Below are 17,920 nucleotides of genomic sequence, written 5' to 3' on the forward strand. Positions count from 1 at the left end.
GAGGCAGAGCTGGAGGCGGAGCTGAAGTCAGAGGCAGAGCTGGAGGCGGTGCTGAAGTCAGAGGTGGAGCTGAAGTCAGAGGCAGAGCTGGTGATGGAGTCAGAGAATGCTCCATTAAACCATATAGTGTACATTCCTTCCCTGCAACACTAGTGAAGTCTTCATGGTATAGTGGATAGTGCTCTGGACTCTCACCCCAGCGACCCGAGTTCAAATCCCGGTGGGACCAAAGAAAATATGTCATCATGGAAAAGGCGTTGGTGGCGGAGCTGGAGCTGTAGGCGGAGCTGAAGTCAGAGGCGGAGCTGAAGTCAGAGGCAGATTTGGTGTGGTGCCGAAATTGAAGGCGGAGCTGAAGTCAGTGGCAGAGATGGTGTGGAGCTGGAGTTGGAGGAGAAGCTGTAGTCAGAGATGGAACTGAAGTTGTGGTCAGATGCAGAAAACTGGTGTGGAGCTGGAGTCAGAGGCGGAGCTGAAGTCAGAAACTGGTGTGGAGCTGGCGGCGGAGTTGGAGGCGGAAGTGGGGCTGAAGTCAGAGGCAGAGATGGTGTAAAGCTGGAGTCAGAGGCAGAAATGAAGTCAGAGGTAGAGCTGGTGTGGAGCTGAAGTCAGAGGCGAAGATGAAGTAGGAGTCAGATGCAAAGCTGGTGTGGGGCTGGAGTTGGAGGCAGAGCTGGTGTGGAGCTGGAGTCAGAGACTGGTGTGGAGCTGGAGTCAGAGGTAGAGCTGAAGTCAGGGTTGGAGGTGGAGCTGAAGTCAGAGACTGGTGTGGAGCTGGAGGCGGAGCTGAAGGCAGAGGCAGAGCAGGTCTGGAGTTGGAAGCACAGTCAAAGGCGGAAGTGGGGCTGAAGTCAGAGGCAGAGCTGGAGGCGGAGCTGAAGTCAGAGGCAGAGCTGGAGGCGGTGCTGAAGTCAGAGGTGGAGCTGAAGTCAGAGGCAGATCTGGTGGTGGAGTCAGAGAATGCTCCATTAAACCATATAGTGTACATTCCTTCCCTGCAACACTAGTGAAGTCTTCATGGTATAGTGGATAGTGCTCTGGACTCTCACCCCAGCGACCCGAGTTCAAATCCCGGTGGGACCAAAGAAAATATGTCATCATGGAAAAGGTGTTGGAGGCGGAGCTGGAGCTGTAGGCGGAGCTGAAGTCAGAGGCGGACCTGAAGTCAGAGGCAGATTTGGTGTGGCGCCGGAATTGGAAGCGGAGCTGAAGTCAGTGGCAGAGATGGTGTGGAACTGGAGTTGGAGGAGGAGCTGTAGTGTGAGATGGAACTGAAGGTGGAGCTGGAGTCAGAGGTGGAGCTGAAGTCACAAAACTGGTGTTGAGTTGGAGGCGGAAGTGGGGCTGAAGTCAGAGGCAGAGATGGTGTAGAGCTGGAGTCAGAGGCAGAAATGAAGTCAGAGGTAGAGCTGATGTGAAGCTGAAGTCAGAGGCGGAGATGAAGTTGGAGTCAGATGCAAAGCTGGTGTGGGGCTGGAGTCAGAGGTGGAGCTGGAGTCAGAGGTAGAGCTGAAGTCAGGGTTGGAGGTGGAGCTGAAGTCGGAGACTGGTGTGGAGCTGGAGGCGGAGCTGAAGGCAGAGGCAGAGCAGGTCTGGAGCTGGAGGCAGAGTCAAAGGCGGAAGTGGGGTTGAAGTCAGAGGCAGAGCTGGAGGCGGAGCTGAAGTCAGAGGCAGAGCTGGAGGCGGTGCTGAAGTCAGAGGTGGAGCTAAAGTCAGAGGCAGAGCTGGTGGTGGAGTCAGAGAATGCTCCATTAAACCATATAGTGTACATTCCTTCCCTGCAACACTAGTGAAGTCTTCATGGTATAGTGGATAGTGCTCTGGACTCTCACCCCAGCGACCCGAGTTCAAATCCCGGTGGGACCAAAGAAAATATGTCATCATGGAAAAGGCGTTGGTGGCGGAGCTGGAGCTGTAGGCGGAGCTGAAGTCAGAGGCGGAGCTGAAGTCAGAGGCAGATTTGGTGTGGTGCCGAAATTGGAGGCGGAGCTGAAATCAGTGGCAGAGATGGTGTGGAGCTGGAGTTGGAGGAGGAGCTGTAGTCAGAGATGGAACTGAAGTTGAAGTCAGATGCAGAACTGGTGTGGAGCTGGAGTCAGAGGTGGAGCTGAAGTCAGAAACTGGTGTGGAGCTGGCGGCGGAGTTCGAGGCGGAAGTGGGGCTGAAGTCAGAGGCAGAGATGGTGTAGAGCTGGAGTCAGAGGCAGAAATGAAGTCAGAGGTAGAGCTGGTGTGGAGCTGAAGTCAGAGGCGGAGATGAAATTGGAGTCAGATGCAAAGCTGGTGTGGGGCTGGAGTCAGAGGTGGAGCTGAAGTGAGACTGGTGTGGAGCTGGAGTCAGAGGTAGAGCTGAAGTCAGGGTTGGAGGTGGAGCTGAAGTCGGAGACTGGTGTGGAGCTGGAGGCGGAGCTGAAGGCAGAGGCAGAGCAGGTCTGGAGCTGGAGGCAGAGTCAAAGGCGGAAGTGGGGTTGAAGTCAGAGGCAGAGCTGGAGGCGGAGCTGAAGTCAGAGGCAGAGCTGGAGGCGGTGCTGAAGTCAGAGGTGGAGCTAAAGTCAGAGGCAGAGCTGGTGGTGGATTCAGAGAATGCTCCATTAAACCATATAGTGTACATTCCTTCCCTGCAACACTAGTGAAGTCTTCATGGTATAGTGGATAGTGCTCTGGACTCTCACCCCAGCGACCCGAGTTCAAATCCCGGTGGGACCAAAGAAAATATGTCATCATGGAAAAGGCGTTGGTGGCGGAGCTGGAGCTGTAGGCGGAGCTGAAGTCAGAGGCGGAGCTGAAGTCAGAGGCAGATTTGGTGTGGTGCCGAAATTGGAGGCGGAGCTGAAATCAGTGGCAGAGATGGTGTGGAGCTGGAGTTGGAGGAGGAGCTGTAGTCAGAGATGGAACTGAAGTTGAAGTCAGATGCAGAACTGGTGTGGAGCTGGTGTCAGAGGTGGAGCTGAAGTCAGAAACTGGTGTGGAGCTGGCGGCGGAGTTGGAGGCGGAAGTGGGGCTGAAGTCAGAGGCAGAGATGGTGTAGAGCTAGAGTCAGAGGCAGAAATGAAGTCAGAGGTAGAGCTGGTGTGGAGCTGAAGTCAGAGGCGGAGATGAAGTTGGAGTCAGATGCAAAGCTGGTGTGGGGCTGGAGTTAAAGGTGGAGCTGAAGTCAGAGACTGGTGTGGAGCTGGAGTCAGAGGTAGAGCTGAAGTCAGAGACTGGTGTGGAGCTGGAGGCGGAGCTGAAGGCAGAGGCAGAGCAGGTCTGGAGTTGGAAGCACAGTCAAAGGCGGAAGTGGGGCTGAAGTCAGAGGCAGAGCTGGAGGCGGAGCTGAAGTCAGAGGCGGTGCTGAAGTCAGAGGTGGAGCTGAAGTCAGAGGCAGAGCTGGTGATGGAGTCAGAGAATGCTCCATTAAACCATATAGTGTACATTCCTTCCCTGCAACACTAGTGAAGTCTTCATGGTATAGTGGATAGTGCTCTGGACTCTCACCCCAGCGACCCGAGTTCAAATCCCGGTGGGACCAAAGAAAATATGTCATCATGGAAAAGGCGTTGGTGGCGGAGCTGAAGTCAGAGGCGGAGCTGAAGTCAGAGGCAGATTTGGTGTGGTGCCGAAATTGAAGGCGGAGCTGAAGTCAGTGGCAGAGATGGAGCTGGAGTTGGAGGAGAAGCTGTAGTCAGAGATGGAACTGAAGTTGTGGTCAGATGCAGAACTGGTGTGGAGCTGGAGTCAGAGGCGTAGCTGAAGTCAGAAACTGGTGTGGAGCTGGCGGCGGAGTTGGAGGCGGAAGTGGGGCTGAAGTCAGAGGCAGAGATGGTGTAGAGCTGGAGTCAGAGGCAGAAATGAAGTCAGAGGTAGAGCTGGTGTGGAGCTGAAGTCAGAGGCGGAGATGAAGTTGGAGTCAGATGCAAAGCTGGTGTGGGGCTGGAGTCAGAGGTGGAGCTGAAGTCAGAGACTGGTGTGGAGCTGGAGTCAGAGGTAGAGCTGAAGTCAGGGTTGGAGGTGGAGCTGAAGTCAGAGACTGGTGTGGAGCTGGAGGCGGAGCTGAAGGCAGAGGCAGAGCAGGTCTGGAGTTGGAAGCACAGTCAAAGGCGGAAGTGGGGCTGAAGTCAGAGGCAGAGCTGGAGGCGGAGCTGAAGTCAGAGGCAGAGCTGGAGGCGGTGCTGAAGTCAGAGGTGGAGCTGAAGTCAGAGGCAGAGCTGGTGATGGAGTCAGAGAATGCTCCATTAAACCATATAGTGTACATTCCTTCCCTGCAACACTAGTGAAGTCTTCATGGTATAGTGGATAGTGCTCTGGACTCTCACCCCAGCGACCCGAGTTCAAATCCCGGTGGGACCAAAGAAAATATGTCATCATGGAAAAGGCGTTGGTGGCGGAGCTGAAGTCAGAGGCGGAGCTGAAGTCAGAGGCAGATTTGGTGTGGTGCCGAAATTGAAGGCGGAGCTGAAGTCAGTGGCAGAGATGGTGTGGAGCTGGAGTTGGAGGAGAAGCTGTAGTCAGAGATGGAACTGAACTTGTGGTCGGATGCAGAACTGGTGTGGAGCTGGAGTCAGAGGCGGAGCTGAAGTCAGAAACTGGTGTGGAGCTGGCGGCGGAGTTGGAGGCGGAAGTGGGGCTGAAGTCAGAGGCAGAGATGGTGTAGAGCTGGAGTCAGAGGCAGAAATGAAGTCAGAGGTAGAGCTGGTGTGGAGCTGAAGTCAGAGGCGAAGATGAAGTAGGAGTCAGATGCAAAGCTGGTGTGGGGCTGGAGTTGGAGGCAGAGCTGGTGTGGAGCTGGAGTCAGAGACTGGTGTGGAGCTGGAGTCAGAGGTAGAGCTGAAGTCAGGGTTGGAGGTGGAGCTGAAGTCAGAGACTGGTGTGGAGCTGGAGGGGAAGCTGAAGGCAGAGCAGGTCTGGAGTTGGAAGCACAGTCAAAGGCGGAAGTGGGGCTGAAGTCAGAGGCAGAGCTGGAGGCGGAGCTGAAGTCAGAGGCAGAGCTGGAGGCGGTGCTGAAGTCAGAGGTGGAGCTGAAGTCAGAGGCAGATCTGGTGGTGGAGTCAGAGAATGCTCCATTAAACCATATAGTGTACATTCCTTCCCTGCAACACTAGTGAAGTCTTCATGGTATAGTGGATAGTGCTCTGGACTCTCACCCCAGCGACCCGAGTTCAAATCCCGGTGGGACCAAAGAAAATATGTCATCATGGAAAAGGTGTTGGAGGCGGAGCTGGAGCTGTAGGCGGAGCTGAAGTCAGAGGCGGACCTGAAGTCAGAGGCAGATTTGGTGTGGCGCCGGAATTGGAAGCGGAGCTGAAGTCAGTGGCAGAGATGGTGTGGAACTGGAGTTGGAGGAGGAGCTGTAGTGTGAGATGGAACTGAAGGTGGAGCTGGAGTCAGAGGTGGAGCTGAAGTCAGAAACTGGTGTTGAGTTGGAGGCGGAAGTGGGGCTGAAGTCAGAGGCAGAGATGGTGTAGAGCTGGAGTCAGAGGCAGAAATGAAGTCAGAGGTAGAGCTGGTGTGGAGCTGAAGTCAGAGGCGGAGATGAAGTTGGAGTCAGATGCAAAGCTGGTGTGGGGCTGGAGTTGGAGGCAGAGCTGGTGTGGAGCTGGAGTCAGAGACTGGTGTGGAGCTGGAGTCAGAGGTACAGCTGAAGTAAGGGTCGGAGGTGGAGCTGATGTCAGAGACTAGTGTGGAGCTGGAGGCGGAGCTGAAGGCAGAGGCAGAGCAGGTCTGGAGCTGGAGGCAGAGTCAAAGGCGGAAGTGGGGCTGAAGTCAGAGGCAGAGCTGGAGGCGGAGCTGAAGTCAGAGGCAGAGCTGGAGGCGGTGCTGAAGTCAGAGGTGGAGCTGAAGTCAGAGGCAGAGCTGGTGGTGGTCAGAGAATGCTCCATTAAACCATATAGTGTACATTCCTTCCCTGCAACACTAGTGAAGTCTTCATGGTATAGTGGATAGTGCTCTGGACTCTCACCCCAGCGACCCGAGTTCAAATCCCGGTGGGACCAAATCCCGGTGGGATATATCATCATGGAAAAGGCGTTGGTGGCGGAGCTGGAGCTGTAGGCGGAGCTGAAGTCAGAGGCGGAGCTGAAGTCAGAGGCAGATTTGGTGTGGTGCCGAAATTGAAGGCGGAGCTGAAGTCAGTGGCAGAGATGGTGTGGAGCTGGAGGAGAAGCTGTAGTCAGAGATGGAACTGAAGTTGTGGTCAGATGCAGAACTGGTGTGGAGCTGGAGTCAGAGGCGGAGCTGAAGTCAGAAACTGGTGTGGAGCTGGCGGCGGAGTTGGAGGCGGAAGTGGGGCTGAAGTCAGAGGCAGAGATGGTGTAGAGCTGGAGTCAGAGGCAGAAATGAAGTCAGAGGTAGAGCTGGTGTGGAGCTGAAGTCAGAGGCGAAGATGAAGTAGGAGTCAGATGCAAAGCTGGTGTGGGGCTGGAGTTGGAGGCAGAGCTGGTGTGGAGCTGAAGTCAGAGACTGGTGTGGAGCTGGAGTCAGAGGTAGAGCTGAAGTCAGGGTTGGAGGTGGAGCTGAAGTCAGAGACTGGTGTGGAGCTGGAGGCGGAGCTGAAGGCAGAGGCAGAGCAGATCTGGAGTTGGAAGCACAGTCAAAGGCGGAAGTGGGGCTGAAGTCAGAGGCAGAGCTGGAGGCGGAGCTGAAGTCAGAGGCAGAGCTGGAGGCGGTGCTGAAGTCAGAGGTGGAGCTGAAGTCAGAGGGAGAGCTGGTGATGGAGTCAGAGAATGCTCCATTAAACCATATAGTGTACATTCCTTCCCTGCAACACTAGTGAAGTCTTCATGGTATAGTGGATAGTGCTCTGGACTCTCACCCCAGCGACCCGAGTTCAAATCCCGGTGGGACCAAACAATATATATCATCATGGAAAAGGCGTTGGTGGCGGAGCTGGAGCTGTAGGCGGAGCTGAGGTCAGAGGCGGAGCTGAAGTCAGAGGCAGATTTGGTGTGGTGCCGAAATTGAAAGCGGAGCTGAAGTCAGTGGCAGAGATGGAGCTGGAGTTGGAGGAGAAGCTGTAGTCAGAGATGGAACTGAAGTTGTGGTCAGATGCAGAACTGGTGTGGAGCTGGAGTCAGAGGCGGAGCTGAAGTCAGAAACTGGTGTGGAGCTGGCGGCGGAGTTGGAGGCGGAAGTGGGGCTGAAGTCAGAGGCAGAGATGGTGTAGAGCTGGAGTCAGAGGCAGAAATGAAGTCAGAGGTAGAGCTGGTGTGGAGCTGAAGTCAGAGGCGGAGATGAAGTTGGAGTCAGATGCAAAGCTGGTGTGGGGCTGGAGTCAGAGGTGGAGCTGAAGTCAGAGACTGGTGTGGAGCTGGAGTCAGAGGTAGAGCTGAAGTCAGGGTTGGAGGTGGAGCTGAAGTCAGAGACTGGTGTGGAGCTGGAGGCGGAGCTGAAGGCAGAGGCAGAGCAGGTCTGGAGTTGGAAGCACAGTCAAAGGCGGAAGTGGGGCTGAAGTCAGAGGTGGAGCTGAAGTCAGAAACTGGTGTTGAGTTGGAGGCGGAAGTGGGGCTGAAGTCAGAGGCAGAGATGGTGTAGAGCTGGAGTCAGAGGCAGAAATGAAGTCAGAGGTAGAGCTGGTGTGGAGCTGAAGTCAGAGGCGGAGATGAAGTTGGAGTCAGATGCAAAGCTGGTGTGGGGCTGGAGTTGGAGGCAGAGCTGGTGTGGAGCTGGAGTCAGAGACTGGTGTGGAGCTGGAGTCAGAGGTACAGCTGAAGTAAGGGTCGGAGGTGGAGCTGATGTCAGAGACTAGTGTGGAGCTGGAGGCGGAGCTGAAGGCAGAGGCAGAGCAGGTCTGGAGCTGGAGGCAGAGTCAAAGGCGGAAGTGGGGCTGAAGTCAGAGGCAGAGCTGGAGGCGGAGCTGAAGTCAGAGGCAGAGCTGGAGGCGGTGCTGAAGTCAGAGGTGGAGCTGAAGTCAGAGGCAGAGCTGGTGGTGGTCAGAGAATGCTCCATTAAACCATATAGTGTACATTCCTTCCCTGCAACACTAGTGAAGTCTTCATGGTATAGTGGATAGTGCTCTGGACTCTCACCCCAGCGACCCGAGTTCAAATCCCGGTGGGACCAAATCCCGGTGGGATATATCATCATGGAAAAGGCGTTGGTGGCGGAGCTGGAGCTGTAGGCGGAGCTGAAGTCAGAGGCGGAGCTGAAGTCAGAGGCAGATTTGGTGTGGTGCCGAAATTGAAGGCGGAGCTGAAGTCAGTGGCAGAGATGGTGTGGTGCTGGAGTTGGAGGAGAAGCTGTAGTCAGAGATGGAACTGAAGTTGTGGTCAGATGCAGAACTGGTGTGGAGCTGGAGTCAGAGGCGGAGCTGAAGTCAGAAACTGGTGTGGAGCTGGTGGCGGAGTTGGAGGCGGAAGTGGGGCTGAAGTCAGAGGCAGCGATGGTGTAGAGCTGGAGTCAGAGGCAGAAATGAAGTCATAGGTAGAGCTGGTGTGGAGCTGAAGTCAGAGGCGGAGATGAAGTTGGAGTCAGATGCAAAGCTGGTGTGGGGCTGGAGTCAGAGGTGGAGCTGAAGTCAGAGACTGGTGTGGAGCTGGAGTCAGAGGTAGAGCTGAAGTCAGGGTTGGAGGTGGAGCTGAAGTCAGAGACTGGTGTGGAGCTGGAGGCGGAGCTGAAGGCAGAGGCAGAGCAGATCTGTAGTTGGAAGCACAGTCAAAGGTGGAAGTGGGGCTGAAGTCAGAGGCAGAGCTGGAGGCGGAGCTGAAGTCAGAGGCAGAGCTGGGGGCGGTGCTGAAGTCAGAGGTGGAGCTGAAGTCAGAGGGAGAGCTGGTGATGGAGTCAGAGAATGCTCCATTAAACCATATAGTGTACATTCCTTCCCTGCAACACTAGTGAAGTCTTCATGGTATAGTGGATAGTGCTCTGGACTCTCACCCCAGCGACCCGAGTTCAAATCCCGGTGGGACCAAAGAAAACATGTCATCATGGAAAAGGCGTTGGTGGCGGAGCTGGAGCTGTAGGCGGAGCTGAAGTCAGAGGCGGAGCTGAAGTCAGAGGCAGATTTGGTGTGGTGCCGAAATTGGAGGCGGAGCTGAAATCAGTGGCAGAGATGGTGTGGAGCTGGAGTTGGAGGAGAAGCTGTAGTCAGAGATGGAACTGAAGTTGTGGTCAGATGCAGAACTGGTGTGGAGCTAGAGTCAGAGGCGGAGCTGAAGTCAGAAACTGGTGTGGAGCTGGCGTCGGAGTTGGAGGCGGAAGTGGGGATGAAGTCAGAGGCAGAGATGGTGTAGAGCTGGAGTCAGAGGCAGAAATGAAGTCATAGGTAGAGCTGGTGTGGAACTGAAGTCAGAGGCGGAGATGAAGTTGGAGTCAGATGCAAAGCTGGTGTGGGGCTGGAGTCAGAAGTGGAGCTGAAGTCAGAGACTGGTGTGGAGCTGGAGTCAGAGGTAGAGCTGAAGTCAGGGTTGGAGGTGGAGCTGAAGTCAGAGACTGGTGTGGAGCTGGAGGCGGAGCTGAAGGCAGAGGCAGAGCAGGTCTGGAGCTGGAGGCACAGTCAAAGGCGGAAGTGGGGCTGAAGTCAGAGGCAGAGCTGGAGGCGGAGCTGAAGTCAGAGGCAGAGCTGGAGGCGGTGCTGAAGTCAGAGGTGGAGCTGAAGTCAGAGGCAGAGCTGGTGGTGGTCAGAGAATGCTCCATTAAACCATATAGTGTACATTCCTTCCCTGCAACACTAGTGAAGTCTTCATGGTATAGTGGATAGTGCTCTGGACTCTCACCCCAGCGACCCGAGTTCAAATCCCGGTGGGACCAAAGAATATATATCATCATGGAAAAGGCGTTGGTGGCGGAGCTGGAGCTGTAGGCGGATCTGAGGTCAGAGGCGGAGCTGAAGTCAGAGGCAGATTTGGTGTGGTGCCGAAATTGAAGGCGGAGCTGAAGTCAGTGGCAGAGATGGAGCTGGAGTTGGAGGAGAAGCTGTAGTCAGAGATGGAACTGAAGTTGTGGTCAGATGCAGAACTGGTGTGGAGCTGGAGTCAGAGGCGTAGCTGAAGTCAGAAACTGGTGTGGAGCTGGCGGCGGAGTTGGAGGCGGAAGTGGGGCTGAAGTCAGAGGCAGAGATGGTGTAGAGCTGGAGTCAGAGGCAGAAATGAAGTCAGAGGTAGAGCTGGTGTGGAGCTGAAGTCAGAGGCGGAGATGAAGTTGGAGTCAGATGCAAAGCTGGTGTGGGGCTGGAGTCAGAGGTGGAGCTGAAGTCAGAGACTGGTGTGGAGCTGGAGTCAGAGGTAGAGCTGAAGTCAGGGTTGGAGGTGGAGCTGAAGTCAGAGACTGGTGTGGAGCTGGAGGCGGAGCTGAAGGCAGAGGCAGAGCAGGTCTGGAGTTGGAAGCACAGTCAAAGGCGGAAGTGGGGCTGAAGTCAGAGGCAGAGCTGGAGGCGGAGCTGAAGTCAGAGGCAGAGCTGGAGGCGGTGCTGAAGTCAGAGGTGGAGCTGAAGTCAGAGGCAGAGCTGGTGATGGAGTCAGAGAATGCTCCATTAAACCATATAGTGTACATTCCTTCCCTGCAACACTAGTGAAGTCTTCATGGTATAGTGGATAGTGCTCTGGACTCTCACCCCAGCGACCCGAGTTCAAATCCCGGTGGGACCAAAGCGTTGGTGGCGGAGCTGGAGCTGTAGGCGGAGCTGAAGTCAGAGGCGGAGCTGAAGTCAGAGGCAGATTTGGTGTGGTGCCGAAATTGAAGGCGGAGCTGAAGTCAGTGGCAGAGATGGTGTGGAGCTGGAGTTGGAGGAGAAGCTGTAGTCAGAGATGGAACTGAAGTTGTGGTCAGATGCAGAACTGGTGTGGAGCTGGAGTCAGAGGTGGAGCTGAAGTCAGAAACTGGTGTGGAGCTGGCGGCGGAGTTGGAGGCGGAAGTGGGGCTGAAGTCAGAGGCAGAGATGGTGTAGAGCTGGAGTCAGAGGCAGAAATGAAGTCAGAGGTAGAGCTGGTGTGGAGCTGAAGTCAGAGGCGGAGATGAAGTTGGAGTCAGATGCAAAGCTGGTGTGGGGCTGGAGTCAGAGGTGGAGCTGAAGTCAGAGACTGGTGTGGAGCTGGAGTCAGAGGTAGAGCTGAAGTCAGGGTTGGAGGTGGAGCTGAAGTCAGAGACTGGTGTGGAGCTGGAGGCGGAGCTGAAGGCAGAGGCAGAGCAGGTCTGGAGTTGGAAGCACAGTCAAAGGCGGAAGTGGGGCTGAAGTCAGAGGCAGAGCTGGAGGCGGAGCTGAAGTCAGAGGCAGAGCTGGAGGCGGTGCTGAAGTCAGAGGTGGAGCTGAAGTCAGAGGCAGAGCTGGTGGTGGAGTCAGAGAATGCTCCATTAAACCATATAGTGTACATTCCTTCCCTGCAACACTAGTGAAGTCTTCATGGTATAGTGGATAGTCCTCTGGACTCTCACCCCAGCGACCCGAGTTCAAATCCCGGTGGGACCAAAGAAAATATGTCATCATGGAAAAGGTGTTGGAGGCGGAGCTGGAGCTGTAGGCGGAGCTGGAGCCAGAGGCGGACCTGAAGTCAGAGGCAGATTTGGTGTGGCGCCGGAATTGGAAGCGGAGCTGAAGTCAGTGGCAGAGATGGTGTGGAACTGGAGTTGGAGGAGGAGCTGTAGTCAGAGATGGAACTGAAGTTGAAGTCAGATGCAAAACGGGTGTGGAGCTGGAGTCAGAAGGGGAGCTGAAGTCAGAAACTGGTGTGGAGCTGGCGGCGGAGTTGGAGGCGGAAGTGGGGCTGAAGTCAGAGGCAGAGATGGTGTAGAGCTGGAGTCAGAGGCAGAAATGAAGTCAGAGGTAGAGCTGGTGTGGAGCTGAAGTCAGAGGCGGAGATGAAGTTGGAGTCAGATGCAAATCTGGTGTGGGGCTGGAGTCAGAGGTGGAGCTGAAGTGAGACTGGTGTGGAGCTGGAGTCAGAGGTAGAGCTGAAGTCAGGGTTGGAGGTGGAGCTGAAGTCGGAGATTGGTGTGGAGCAGGTCTGGAGCTGGAAGCAGAGTCAAAGGCGGAAGTGGGGCTGAAGTCAGAGGCAGAGCTGGAGGCGGAGCTGAAGTCAGAGGCAGAGCTGGAGGCGGTGCTGAAGTCAGAGGTGGAGCTGAAGTCAGAGGCAGAGCTGGTGGTGGAGTCAGAGAATGCTCCATTAAACCATATAGTGTACATTCCTTCCCTGCAACACTAGTGAAGTCTTCATGGTATAGTGGGTAGTGCTCTGGACTCTCACCCCAGCGACCCGAGTTCAAATCCCGGTGGGACCAAAGAAAATATGTCATCATGGAAAAGGCGTTGGTGGCGGAGCTGGAGCTGTAGGCGGAGCTGAAGTCAGAGGCGGAGCTAAAGTCAGAGGCAGATTTGGTGTGGTGCCGAAATTGAAGGCGGAGTTGAAGTCAGTGGCAGAGATGGTGTGGAGCTGGAGTTGGAGGAGAAGCTGTGGTCAGAGATGGAACTGAAGTTGTGGTCAGATGCAGAACTGGTGTGGAGCTGGAGTCAGAGGCGGAGCTGAAGTCAGAAACTGGTGTGGAGCTGGCGGCGGAGTTGGAGGCGGAAGTGGAGCTGAAGTCAGAGGCAGAGATGGTGTCGAGCTGGAGTCAGAGGCAGAAATGAAGTCAGAGGTAGAGCTGGTGTGGAGCTGAAGTCAGCGGCGGAGATGAAGTTGGAGTCAGATGCAAAGCTGGTGTGGGGCTTGAGTCAGAGGTGGAGCTGAAGTCAGAGACTGGTGTGGAGCTGGAGTCAGAGGTAGAGCTGAAGTCAGGGTTGGAGGTGGAGCTGAAGTCAGAGACTGGTGTGGAGCTGGAGGCGGAGCTGAAGGCTGAGGCAGAGCAGGTCTGGAGCTGGAGGCACAGTCAAAGGCGGAAGCGGAGCTGAAGTCAGAGGCAGAGCTGGAGGCGGTGCTGAAGTCAGAGGTGGAGCTGAAGTCAGAGGCAGAGCTGGTGGTTGAGTCAGAGAATGCGCCATTAAACCATATAGTGTACATTCCTTCCTTGCAACACTAGTGAAGTCTTCATGGTATAGTGGGTAGTGCTCTGGACTCTCACCCCAGCGACCCGAGTTCAAATCCCGGTGGGACCAAAGAAAATATGTCATCATGGAAAAGGCGTTGGTGGCGGAGCTGGAGCTGTAGGCGGAGCTGAAGTCAGAGGCGGACCTGAAGTCAGAGGCAGATTTGGTGTGGCGCCGGAATTGGAAGCGGAGCTGAAGTCAGTGGCAGAGATGGTGTGGAACTGGAGTTGGAGGAGGAGCTGTAGTGTGAGATGGAACTGAAGTTGAAGTCAGATGCAGAACTGGTGTGGAGCTGGAGTCAGAGGTGGAGCTGAAGTCAGAAACTGGTGTGGAGCTGGCGGCGGAGTGTGAGGCGGAATTGGGGCTGAAGTCAGAGGCAGAGATGGTGTAGAGCTGGAGTCAGAGGCAGAAATGAAGTCAGAGGTAGAGCTGGTGTGGAGCTGAAGTCAGAGGCGGAGATGAAATTGGAGTCAGATGCAAAGCTGGTGTGGGGCTGGAGTCAGAGGTGGAGCTGAAGTGAGACTGGTGTAGAGCTGGAGTCAGAGGTAGAGCTGAAGTCAGGGTTGGAGGTGGAGCTGAAGTCGGAGACTGGTGTGGAGCTGGAGGCGGAGCTGAAGGCAGAGCAGGTCTGGAGCTGGAGGCAGAGTCAAAGGCGGAAGTGGGGCTGAAGTCAGAGGCAGAGCTGGAGGCGGAGCTGAAGTCAGAGGCAGAGCTGGAGGCGGTGCGGAAGTCAGAGGTGGAGCTGAAGTCAGAGGCAGAGCTGGTGGTGGAGTCAGAGAATGCTCCATTAAACCATATAGTGTACATTCCTTCCCTGCAACACTAGTGAAGTCTTCATGGTATAGTGGATAGTGCTCTGGACTCTCACCCCAGCGACCCGAGTTCAAATATCGGTGGGACCAAAGAAAATATGTCATCATGGAAAAGGCGTTGGTTGCGGAGCTGGAGCTGTAGGCGGAGCTGAAGTCAGAGGCGGAGCTGAAGTCAGAGGCAGATTTGGTGTGGTGCCGAAATTGGAGGCGGAGCTGAAGTCAGTGGCAGAGATGATGTGGAGCTGGAGTTGGAGGAGAAGCTGTAGTCAGAGATGGAACTGAAGTTGTGGTCAGATGCAGAACTGGTGTGGAGCTGGAGTCAGAGGCGGAGCTGAAGTCAGAAACTGGTGTGGAGCTGGCGGCGGAGTTGGAGGCGGAAGTGGGGCTGAAGTCAGAGGCAGAGATGCTGTAGAGCTGGAGTCAGAGGCAGAAATGAAGTCAGAGGTAGAGCTGGTGTGGAGCTGAAGTCAGAGGCGGAGATGAAGTTGGAGTCAGATGCAAAGCTGGTGTGGGGCTGGAGTCAGAGGTGGAGCTGAAGTCAGAGACTGGTGTGGAGCTGGAGTCAGAGGTAGAGCTGAAGTCAGGGTTGGAGGTGGAGCTGAAGTCAGAGACTGGTGTGGAGCTGGAGGCGGAGCTGAAGGCAGAGGCAGAGCAGGTCTGGAGCTGGAGGCAGAGTCAAAGGCGGAAGTGGGGCTGAAGTCAGAGGCAGAGCTGGAGGCGGTGCTGAAGTCAGAGGCAGAGCTGAAGTCAGAGGCAGAGCTGGTGGTGGAGTCAGAGAATGCTCCATTAAACCATATAGTGTACATTCTTTCCCTGCAACACTAGTGAAGTGTTAATGGTATAGTGGATAGTGCTCTGGACTCTCACCCCAGCGACCCGAGTTCAAATCCCGGTGGGACCAAAGAAAATAGGTCATCATGGAAAAGGTGTTGGAGGCGGAGCTGGAGCTGTAGGCGGAGCTGAAGTCAGAGGCGGACCTGAAGTCAGAGGCAGATTTGGTGTGGCGCCGGAATTGGAAGCGGAGCTGAAGTCAGTGGCAGAGATGGTGTGGAACTGGAGTTGGAGGAGGAGCTGTATTGTGAGATGGAACTGAAGTTGAAGTCAGATGCAGAACTGGTGTGGAGCTGGAGTCAGAGGTGGAGCTGAAGTCAGAAACTGGTGTGGAGCTGGCGGCGGAGTTGGAGGCGGAAGTGGGGCTGAAGTCAGAGGCAGAGATGGTGTAGAGCTGGAGTCAGAGGCAGAAATGAAGTCAGAGGTAGAGCTGGTGTGGAGATGAAGTCAGAGGCGGAGATGAAATTGGAGTCAGATGCAAAGCTGGTGTGGGGCTGGAGTCAGAGGTGGAGCTGAAGTCAGAGACTGGTGTGGAGCTGGAGTCAGAGGTAGAGCTGAAGTCAGGGTTGGAGGTGAAGCTGAAGTCAGAGACTGGTGTGGAGCTGGAGGCGGAGCTGAAGGCAGAGGCAGAGCAGGTCTGGAGCTGGAGGCACAGTCAAAGGCGGAAGTGGGGCTGAAGTCAGAGGCAGAGCTGGAGGCGGAGCTGAAGTCAGAGGCAGAGCTGGAGGCGGTGCTGAAGTCAGAGGTGGAGCTGAAGTCAGAGGCAGAGCTGGTGGTGGAGTCAGAGAATGCTCCATTAAACCATATAGTGTACATTCCTTCCCTGCAACACTAGTGAAGTCTTAATGGTATAGTGGATAGTGCTCTGGACTCTCACCCCAGCGACCCGAGTTCAAATCCCGGTGGGACCAAAGAATATATATCATCATGGAAAAGGCGTTGGTGGCGGAGCTGGAGCTGTAGGCGGAGCTGAAGTCAGAGGCGGAGCTGAAGTCAGAGGCAGATTTGGTGTGGTGCCGAAATTGAAGGCGGAGCTGAAGTCAGTGGCAGAGATGGAGCTGGAGTTGGAGGAGAAGCTGTAGTCAGAGATGGAACTGAAGTTGTGGTCAGATGCAGAACTGGTGTGGAGCTGGAGTCAGAGGCGGAGCTGAAGTCAGAAACTGGTGTGGAGCTGGCGGCGGAGTTGGAGGCGGAAGTGGGGCTGAAGTCAGAGGCAGAGATGGTGTAGAGCTGGAGTCAGAGGCAGAAATGAAGTCAGAGGTAGAGCTGGTGTGGAGCTGAAGTCAGAGGCGGAGATGAAGTTGGAGTCAGATGCAAAGCTGGTGTGGGGCTGGAGTCAGAGGTGGAGCTGAAGTCAGAGACTGGTGTGGAGCTGGAGTCAGAGGTAGAGCTGAAGTCAGGGTTGGAGGTGGAGCTGAAGTCAGAGACTGGTGTGGAGCTGGAGGCGGAGCTGAAGGCAGAGGCAGAGCAGGTCTGGAGTTGGAAGCACAGTCAAAGGCGGAAGTGGGGCTGAAGTCAGAGGCAGAGCTGGAGGCGGAGCTGAAGTCAGAGGCAGAGCTGGAGGCGGTGCTGAAGTCAGAGGTGGAGCTGAAGTCAGAGGCAGAGCTGGTGATGGAGTCAGAAAATGCTCCATTAAACCATATAGTGTACATTCCTTCCCTGCAACATTAGTGAAGTCTTCATGGTATAGTGGATAGTGCTCTGGACTCTCACCCCAGCGACCCGAGTTCAAATCCCGGCTGAAGTCAGAGGCAGAGATGGTGTAGAGCTGGAGTCAGAGGCAGAAATGAAGTCAGAGGTAGAGCTGGTGTGGAGCTGAAGTAAGAGGCGAAGATGAAGTAGGAGTCAGATGCAAAGCTGGTGTGGGGCTGGAGTTGGAGGCAGAGCTGGTGTGGAGCTGGAGTCAGAGACTGGTGTGGAGCTGGAGTCAGAGGTACAGCTGAAGTCAGGGTCGGAGGTGGAGCTGATGTCAGAGACTAGTGTGGAGCTGGAGGCGGAGCTGAAGGCAGAGGCAGAGCAGGTCTGGAGCTGGAGGCAGAGTCAAAGGCGGAAGTGGGGCTGAAGTCAGAGGCAGAGCTGGAGGCGGAGCTGAAGTCAGAGGCAGAGCTGGAGGCGGTGCTTAAGTCAGAGGTGGAGCTGAAGTCAGAGGCAGATCTGGTGGTGGAGTCAGAGAATGCTCCATTAAACCATATAGTGTACATTCCTTCCCTGCAACACTAGTGAAGTCTTAATGGCATAGTGGATAGTGCTCTGGACTCTCACCCCAGCGACCCGAGTTCAAATCCCGGTGGGACCAAAGAATATATATCATCATGGAAAAGGCGTTGGTGGCGGAGCTGGAGCTGTAGGCGGAGCTGAAGTCAGAGGCGGAGCTGAAGTCAGAGGCAGATTTGGTGTGGTGCCGAAATTGAAGGCGGAGCTGAAGTCAGTGGCAGAGATGGAGCTGGAGTTGGAGGAGAAGCTGTAGTCAGAGATGGAACTGAAGTTGTGGTCAGATGCAGAACTGGTGTGGAACTGGAGTCAGAGGCGGAGCTGAAGTCAGAAACTGGTGTGGAGCTGGTGGCGGAGTTGGAGGCGGAAGTGGGGCTGAAGTCAGAGGCAGAGATGGTGTAGAGCTGGAGTCAGAGGCAGAAATGAAGTCAGAGGTAGAGCTGGTGTGGAGCTGAAGTCAGAGGCGGAGATGAAGTTGGAGTCAGATGCAAAGCTGGTGTGGGGCTGGAGTCAGAGGTGGAGCTGAAGTCAGAGACTGGTGTGGAGCTGGAGTCAGAGGTAGAGCTGAAGTCAGAGACTGGTGTGGAGCTGGAGGCGGAGCTGAAGGCAGAGGCAGAGCAGGTCTGGAGTTGGAAGCACAGTCAAAGGCGGAAGTGGGGCTGAAGTCAGAGGCAGAGCTGGAGGCGGAGCTGAAGTCAGAGGCAGAGCTGGAGGCGGTGCTGAAGTCAGAGGTGGAGATGAAGTCAGAGGCAGAGCTGGTGATGGAGTCAGAGAATGCTCCATTAAACCATATAGTGTACATTCCTTCCCTGCAACACTAGTGAAGTCTTCATGGTATAGTGGATAGTGCTCTGGACTCTCACCCCAGCGACCCGAGTTCAAATCCCGGTGGAACCAAAGAAAATATGTCATCATGGAAAAGGCGTTGGTGGCGGAGCTGGAGCTGTAGGCGGAGCTGAAGTCAGAGGCGGAGCTGAAGTCAGAGGCAGATTTGGTGTGGTGCCGAAATTGAAGGCGGAGCTGAAGTCAGTGGCAGAGATGGTGTGGAGCTGGAGTTGGAGGAGAAGCTGTAGTCAGAGATGGAACTGAAGTTGTGGTCAGATGCAGAACTGGTGTGGAGCTGGAGTCAGAGGCGGAGC

This window comes from Syngnathus leptorhynchus, unplaced genomic scaffold (genome assembly GCF_054491065.1).
Source record: "Syngnathus leptorhynchus isolate UIUO unplaced genomic scaffold, UIUO_Slep HiC_scaffold_51, whole genome shotgun sequence".
NCBI lineage: Eukaryota > Metazoa > Chordata > Actinopteri > Syngnathiformes > Syngnathidae > Syngnathus > Syngnathus leptorhynchus.